General features: G+C 60.5%; 2 non-coding genes across 2 annotated transcripts; both read right to left on the reverse strand.

Moving 5' to 3' along the window:
* Positions 1–535: 535 nt before the first annotated feature.
* LOC145655553 (5.8S ribosomal RNA) lies at positions 536–689 on the reverse strand. Its single transcript, XR_014121618.1, has one exon. It is a non-coding gene; the product is annotated as a 5.8S ribosomal RNA (ribosomal RNA).
* Positions 690–1,571: 882 nt separating this feature from the next.
* LOC145655555 (18S ribosomal RNA) lies at positions 1,572–3,410 on the reverse strand. Its single transcript, XR_014121620.1, has one exon. It is a non-coding gene; the product is annotated as an 18S ribosomal RNA (ribosomal RNA).
* Positions 3,411–8,635: the final 5,225 nt, after the last annotated feature.

An 8,635-nucleotide genomic window follows, 5' to 3' on the forward strand; every position in this document is an offset into this window, starting at 1 on the left:
CGAGGACACAGGTCGGGACGTCACGGACGTGCCACGGACAGGTCGGCCCGTAAGGAAAACGCCAGAGGCAGAGCCACCCGAACCCCGACCCCCCCACCCCCCCCACCGGGGGAGGGGGGGGGGGAACGCATGTAACAACAACCTCCCTCCGCTCGCGCACGTAACGGAACAGAACAGACACCTTTCCGTGATCCGCCTGCGCAGGGGGTGAGAAAAGAAGCGAAAACGTGGGCAGCCAAAGCGGAGAGAACCCACCGGCAGCCACGCTCGCTTCTTTCTCGGGCGCAGGGGACCACGTTCCTGGCCAGGCCAGGAGCGGAGCCGAAACGAACCGAAACGAACCGAAGCGGGGGAGGAGAAGCTTGTGCACGGAGAACGGGCACTCAACCGCAGCGAACCCACCGACCGGATCTCACCGAGACAGCGACCGGGAACCGTCTGCTTTTAGGAAGACGGAGGCCAGGGGGCACCCCCCCACCTACGAACCTCCAACCGCGGTCCCGCCTGAGAAGGCAGGTCCGACAGATAGGAATAGCGACCCTCAGACAGGCGTAGCCCCGGGATGGACCCGGGGCCGCAATGTGCGTTCGAAATGTCGATGATCAATGTGTCCTGCAATTCACATTAGTTCTCGCAGCTGGCTGCGTTCTTCATCGACGCACGAGCCAAGTGATCCACCGCTAAGAGTTGTACTCTTTTATTTCAGGCTCAGTTTAGGTCTTTCACCACGACTACAAAGACAGGTTTAAAAGGTTTCACCAACCGGTCAGGCGCCCCCGTCTGCGAGTGTTGAAACGGGCGCGGGGTTGCGCTTTGCCCACACGCCCCACGTGGCAGACGAGTCAGTCTTTGAACCGCGGCCCTCCGCGCCCGCCCCGTCCGACCCCTCGAAAGGGGTGGAACTCACGTAGCGTGGGCCAAGCCCTAGGTACCTGCCGGGGGTCCCCCTGAGACTCCTTTCTGAGAGAGAGAAGCAGGGGAACCGGCTGCGCCACCCACCACCACCACGCCCCAGGACGCCGGTGGGCGGACGAACACAGGAAGGGCCATGGCCTGCCCCACGAGGAGCAGCGCTCGCAACCCCCCCCGGAAAGTCCGCTCGTCAGCGAGCAAGGGGACGGGGATGAATGACAAGGACAACAAAATAGGAAAACCCCTCGCGGTGGACGGAGGCAGCGGCCGTGCGAGCGAGAGGGAGGGCGCGGGACGGACCCGTACGACCCGCTCGACTCGCAGGCGCTTCTCCTGCCGGCAAGGTGAGGGGAAACCGGCCTTCGCCCGACGAGCGGGGACGCCGAGTTTTTTGAACGACGCGTCTCTCGCGCTGGAACCCAGAGAATACCGGGGCCTGCGGGGGGGGGGTGCTGAAGGACGACGCGGAGGAAGAGGCGGAGGACGAGGAAGGGGTGGGAGGGACTAGGCTCCTCCTTTATGCCTTCTGTCCAGCCTGACCTGCAAGCGACCACGTGTAACAGCAACCCCGAAGACCCTTTCGACCCTGGGCCCCGACGCGGGGGGACGGCGAAGTCGAGGGGGTCGGGAGAGGAGGCACGCCGGACAGCGTTACCCGTTAATGATCCTTTCGCAGGTTCACCTACGAAAACCTTGTTACGACTTTTACTTCCTCTAGATAGTCAAGTTTGATCGACTTCTCGGCGCTCCGCCAAGGCCCGCGAGGAGCCCCGGCGGGGCCGATCCGAGGACCTCACTAAACCATCCGATCGGTAGTAGCGACGGGCGGTGTGTACAAAGGGCAGGGACTTAATCAACGCGAGCTTATGACCCGCGCTTACTGGGAATTCCTCGTTCATGGGGAATAATTGCAATCCCCAGTCCCCATCACGAATGGGGTTCAGCGGATTACCCGCACCTCTCGGTGTAGGGTAGGCACACGCTGATCCAACCATTGTGGCGCGCGTGCAGCCCCGGACATCTAAGGGCATCACAGACCTGTTATTGCTCCATCTCGCGTGGCTGAACGCCACTTGTCCCTCTAAGAAGTTTGACGCCGACCGCGGAGGGCCGCGTAACTATTTAGCATGCCGGAGTCTCGTTCGTTATCGGAATTAACCAGACAAATCGCTCCACCAACTAAGAACGGCCATGCACCACCACCCACAGAATCGAGAAAGAGCTATCAATCTGTCAATCCTTTCCGTGTCCGGGCCGGGTGAGGTTTCCCGTGTTGAGTCAAATTAAGCCGCAGGCTCCACTCCTGGTGGTGCCCTTCCGTCAATTCCTTTAAGTTTCAGCTTTGCAACCATACTCCCCCCGGAACCCACAGACTCGTGGTTTCCCTCACGCTGCCCGGCGGGTCATGGGAATAACGCCGCCGGATCGCGGGTCGGCATAGTTTACGGTCGGAACTACGACGGTATCTGATCGTCTTCGAACCTCCGACTTTCGTTCTTGATTAATGAAAACATTCTTGGCAAATGCTTTCGCTTTCGTCCGTCTTGCGCCGGTCCAAGAATTTCACCTCTAGCGGCGCAATACGAATGCCCCCGGCCGTCCCTCTTAATCATGGCCCTGGTTCAGGAAACCCACAAAATAGAACCGGAGTCCTATTCCATTATTCCTAGCTCAGGTATTCAGGCGAGAAGCGGGCCCGCTTTGAACACTCTAATTTTTTCAAAGTAAACGCTCCGAGCCCCGTCCGGACACCCAGCCAAGGGCATCCGGGGGGCACCGGGAGACAGGGTCTGAGACAGGCGGTGGCACGCCTCGCGGCGGACCGCCAGCCCACTCCCGACATCCAACTACGAGCTTTTTAACTGCAGCAACTTTAATATACGCTATTGGAGCTGGAATTACCGCGGCTGCTGGCACCAGACTTGCCCTCCAATGGGTCCTCACCCATGGGTTTAGGATACGCTCATTCCGATTACAGGGCCTCGAAAGAGACCTGTATCGTTATTTTTCGTCACTACCTCCCCGTGTCGGGAATGGGTAATTTGCGCGCCTGCTGCCTTCCTTGGATGTGGTAGCCGTTTCTCAGGCTCCCTCTCCGGAATCGAACCCTGATTCCCCGTTACCCGTGGTCACCATGGTAGCCGACTATGGTACCATCGAAAGTTGATAGGGCAGACATTCGAATGAGACGTCGCCGCCGCGGAGGGCGCGCGATCGGCCCGAGGTTATCTAGAGTCACCAAAGCGGCCGGGGGGCCCGAGCCCCCCGGATGGGTTTTGGGTCTGATAAATGCACGCATCCCCCGAAGGGTCAGCGCTCGTTTGCATGTATTAGCTCTAGAATTACCACAGTTATCCGAGTAACGTGTGGAGCGATCAAAGGAACCATAACTGATTTAATGAGCCATTCGCAGTTTCACTGTACCGGCCGTGTGCACTTAGACCTGCATGGCTTAATCTTTGAGACAAGCATATGTTACTGGCAGGATCAACCAGGTAGTTTGCACCGTGGTCTGGGATGAACCACGAGTGACATCCGCCTCCCCTTCCGGGGGCTAGGAAGCAGCGGGTTGTAAGTGCGTGCGCCGTCAGGTCCAGACGCCATACAGGGCTACCCAGGACAGCTTCCGCGGCCAGTGTAAACGTGCTCGCGCACCGCCCTCTGGCCTTCGGACGCCGACCTCTCACCTTGATGCAAAGCTGTCCCATCCGGTCATGCCCGCACCGTACCCCGTCCACCTCCTCCGGAGGTGCGGACGGCCGACTCCAGGTGCTTTCGGCGTTCCCTCTCTTCACGCCGTTTTGATTTTCGTGGGCCGCTGGTGGGGGGACAAGGGAAAGACCTCGTCGAATTCCCTCCCCCCTAGCCTCGCTCAACCTACGTTTCGTGATGTAACCAAGAAGAGTGATTCGTGGGCCCAGGTAGTTTTGAAGAGGAGGCCAACAAAGCAGGGCACTCCCTTCCTCCCAAACCACAGACACCAGTATAGGACAACTGAGTAGACAGACTGGCCGTCTGAGTCTCCCCCAGAGAGTTCTGGGATGGGTTACAAATAACCCCCACCCCCCATCAGAGGCTTGACCCGCTAGAACCAGGGAGGATCTGTCAAAACCGCTCTCCACATCAGAAGTTCTGGATCAGCCGGGGCTGGTCGGCAGACGTCCACCTAAGGCCGTGGCCTAACCCCGTGTGGGGGGATAGCGCTCGCACCCGTACACGTGGACACCCGCTCGTCAAATGGCTGGCTCCTCACTTACCGTAGGGGGAATGGTTTGCCTACCCCTGGCGGGTCTGGTACTCCACTCTACCAAACAAGGAAGCAACACACCAATAGACCCCTGCAACACCGGGCAGCTTTGGGCAGTGTCACTACACTCCTCCTTGTTCTTCACGTTCCTTCCGTGGTGATTTTTTTTTTTTTTTCGTGGCCATTGCCGTGCATGGCTTCCCCATCGCTTTGCATGCTCTCCATTGCCTCGTGCTGCTTCACCATTGGTCTCACCTGGAGACCGAAGCCGCTCTCCCAGTAACCCGATGGTACCTGGCCAGAAAACCCCGTGCCCGATTTCATCTAGGACAAGGGCCAAACCACAGACCGTGCCCGTCCAGGGTCAACCCCTGGTCGGACAGGCCTGGTGGGTCGATACCATGGATGTGGCAGGCCGACGAGAATCCACTGGTACATTTACAAACACGCCCACCCTGGTGGCATGGCTGTACGACCCATCGTCGAAGCACGCTGCGGCGGACTGAGCCATTGGATCCAGTTGCCTGGGCGTACACTCAGCCCAACAGACGCACTCGGGTCGGGGAGAGCAAAGCAGACTGTGTGCCTGGATGTGCCCACTTCCATAGGGGAATCGGCATGATGGTTCACTTAACCCGAGGAGGGCTCCCCTCGCGGGATAAGCACCCCCCTCGGGGGATGGGGGGGGGGGGGGGGCATCCAGAGCACACCACTTTCCGGTAGGGGACAGGCGTTTGATCATGTGTCCGAGGGAGAGCTCCCCTTGCCGGCCGAACACCCCTCGGACTCCCCTTGGGCTTCCAGAGAACGCCACTGGATGAATTTAGTGCTTGGACCCCATTGATTCTCTTTGCTCTCCCATATACCCGACGGGACCTATTTGCAAAACCCCGTGCCAACCAGACCTCCAGGAAGGGGGCTGGCGGCTAACCATGCCCAGCAGGGTGCACCCTGGTCGGACACTTTGGGAGGGTCGAGAGCCTGGAAGTGCCACCCGGGGGAGTAATTCTGATTTCCGTTTTAATGCACTCAGGGACAGCCCGAGGACCTCTGTAGTGCACCTGAGGCGGACTGAGCCGTCGGGTCCAGGGGTCTGGAGTTCGGAACCTCCAGGGTTCACCTGGCTGTTCTCTTAGCCCGGCAGGGTGCACCCTGGTCGGACACTTCGGGAGGGTCGAGAGCCTGGATGTGCCACCCCGACGAGTAATGAGTTTTCCCTTCGTATCTCTTCCGGACCAGGTCCGATTCGCACGAAACTCGCTGGGCATGGCCAGGAGCGCCCCCTGCTGCCCACGCCACCGTCCCCGCGCTTCTACTCCCGAGGGCCGAGGAGACAGCGAAGCGTGGGTCGGGTCGCCTGCTTCCAGGGTCTCCCTGGTACTCTCCAGTCTCCCGAGTCCATCGGGTCCGACCTCGTATTTTTAGCCCAGACGGGGAATGAGAAAGGGGCCCCCGACCGCCCGAGGGCGGGCGCTCGCTTCTCAGCCTAGGAACGTCCGATTCCCACGAAACTTTTACGCCAGACGTTCCTGGCAGCGAGCGCGTTCAAAGGTGACCCGCGCTGCTTCTCTCCTCCCAAGGGCCGAAGAGATATTCGTCTTCAAACCCGACCGGCCCTGTGTTTGCCGCCCCGGCGGTTTTAAAAAATCATAGCGTAAAAACGGTGGGTGCGCTTCGCCTGCCGCTTGGACAGCGTTAAACGGCAGCCCCGGCTCTTTCCAAAGGGCCCTCAACCGACTTTCTGCTCCCAAGGAGCCCAGAGATATGAAACCGATAAATCAAAACCCCGTGCCAACCAGACCTCCAGGAAGGGGGCTGGCGGCTAACCATGCCCGGCAGGGTGCACCCTGGTCGGACGCTTTGGGAGGGTCGAGAGCCTGGATGTGCCACCCCGACGAGTAATGAGTTTTCCCTTCGTATCTCTTCCGGACCAGGTCCGATTCGCACGAAACTCGCTGGGCATGGCCAGGAGCGCCCCCTGCTGCCCACGCCACCGTCCCCGCGCTTCTACTCCCGAGGGCCGAGGAGACAGCGAAGCGTGGGTCGGGTCGCCTGCTTCCAGGGTCTCCCTGGTACTCTCCAGTCTCCCGAGTCCATCGGGTCCGACCTCGTATTTTTAGCCCAGACGGGGAATGAGAAAGGGGCCCCCGACCGCCCGAGGGCGGGCGCTCGCTTCTCAGCCTAGGAACGTCCGATTCCCACGAAACTTTTACGCCAGACGTTCCTGGCAGCGAGCGCGTTCAAAGGTGACCCGCGCTGCTTCTCTCCTCCCAAGGGCCGAAGAGATATTCGTCTTCAAACCCGACCGGCCCTGTGTTTGCCGCCCCGGCGGTTTTAAAAAATCATAGCGTAAAAACGGTGGGTGCGCTTCGCCTGCCGCTTGGACAGCGTTAAACGGCAGCCCCGGCTCTTTCCAAAGGGCCCTCAACCGACTTTCTGCTCCCAAGGAGCCCAGAGATATGAAACCGAAAAATCAAAACCCCGTGCCAACCAGACCTCCAGGAAGGGGGCTGGCGGCTAACCATGCCCGGCAGGGTGCACCCTGGTCGGACGCTTTGGGAGGGTCGAGAGCCTGGATGTGCCACCCCGACGAGTAATGAGTTTTCCCTTCGTATCTCTTCCGGACCAGGTCCGATTCGCACGAAACTCGCTGGGCATGGCCAGGAGCGCCCCCTGCTGCCCACGCCACCGTCCCCGCGCTTCTACTCCCGAGGGCCGAGGAGACAGCGAAGCGTGGGTCGGGTCGCCTGCTTCCAGGGTCTCCCTGGTACTCTCCAGTCTCCCGAGTCCATCGGGTCCGACCTCGTATTTTTAGCCCAGACGGGGAATGAGAAAGGGGCCCCCGACCGCCCGAGGGCGGGCGCTCGCTTCTCAGCCTAGGAACGTCCGATTCCCACGAAACTTTTACGCCAGACGTTCCTGGCAGCGAGCGCGTTCAAAGGTGACCCGCGCTGCTTCTCTCCTCCCAAGGGCCGAAGAGATATTCGTCTTCAAACCCGACCGGCCCTGTGTTTGCCGCCCCGGCGGTTTTAAAAAATCATAGCGTAAAAACGGTGGGTGCGCTTCGCCTGCCGCTTGGACAGCGTTAAACGGCAGCCCCGGCTCTTTCCAAAGGGCCCTCAACCGACTTTCTGCTCCCAAGGAGCCCAGAGATATGAAACCGAAAAATCAAAACCCCGTGCCAACCAGACCTCCAGGAAGGGGGCTGGCGGCTAACCATGCCCGGCAGGGTGCACCCTGGTCGGACGCTTTGGGAGGGTCGAGAGCCTGGATGTGCCACCCCGACGAGTAATGAGTTTTCCCTTCGTATCTCTTCCGGACCAGGTCCGATTCGCACGAAACTCGCTGGGCATGGCCAGGAGCGCCCCCTGCTGCCCACGCCACCGTCCCCGCGCTTCTACTCCCGAGGGCCGAGGAGACAGCGAAGCGTGGGTCGGGTCGCCTGCTTCCAGGGTCTCCCTGGTACTCTCCAGTCTCCCGAGTCCATCGGGTCCGACCTCGTATTTTTAGCCCAGACGGGGAATGAGAAAGGGGCCCCCGACCGCCCGAGGGCGGGCGCTCGCTTCTCAGCCTAGGAACGTCCGATTCCCACGAAACTTTTACGCCAGACGTTCCTGGCAGCGAGCGCGTTCAAAGGTGACCCGCGCTGCTTCTCTCCTCCCAAGGGCCGAAGAGATATTCGTCTTCAAACCCGACCGGCCCTGTGTTTGCCGCCCCGGCGGTTTTAAAAAATCATAGCGTAAAAACGGTGGGTGCGCTTCGCCTGCCGCTTGGACAGCGTTAAACGGCAGCCCCGGCTCTTTCCAAAGGGCCCTCAACCGACTTTCTGCTCCCAAGGAGCCCAGAGATATGAAACCGAAAAATCAAAACCCCGTGCCAACCAGACCTCCAGGAAGGGGGCTGGCGGCTAACCATGCCCGGCAGGGTGCACCCTGGTCGGACGCTTTGGGAGGGTCGAGAGCCTGGATGTGCCACCCCGACGAGTAATGAGTTTTCCCTTCGTATCTCTTCCGGACCAGGTCCGATTCGCACGAAACTCGCTGGGCATGGCCAGGAGCGCCCCCTGCTGCCCACGCCACCGTCCCCGCGCTTCTACTCCCGAGGGCCGAGGAGACAGCGAAGCGTGGGTCGGGTCGCCTGCTTCCAGGGTCTCCCTGGTACTCTCCAGTCTCCCGAGTCCATCGGGTCCGACCTCGTATTTTTAGCCCAGACGGGGAATGAGAAAGGGGCCCCCGACCGCCCGAGGGCGGGCGCTCGCTTCTCAGCCTAGGAACGTCCGATTCCCACGAAACTTTTACGCCAGACGTTCCTGGCAGCGAGCGCGTTCAAAGGTGACCCGCGCTGCTTCTCTCCTCCCAAGGGCCGAAGAGATATTCGTCTTCAAACCCGACCGGCCCTGTGTTTGCCGCCCCGGCGGTTTTAAAAAATCATAGCGTAAAAACGGTGGGTGCGCTTCGCCTGCCGCTTGGACAGCGT

This window comes from Electrophorus electricus, unplaced genomic scaffold, assembly GCF_041902795.1.
Source record: "Electrophorus electricus isolate QZ-2024a unplaced genomic scaffold, ASM4190279v1 Scaffold270, whole genome shotgun sequence".
NCBI classification, from domain to species: Eukaryota; Metazoa; Chordata; class Actinopteri; order Gymnotiformes; family Gymnotidae; genus Electrophorus; species Electrophorus electricus.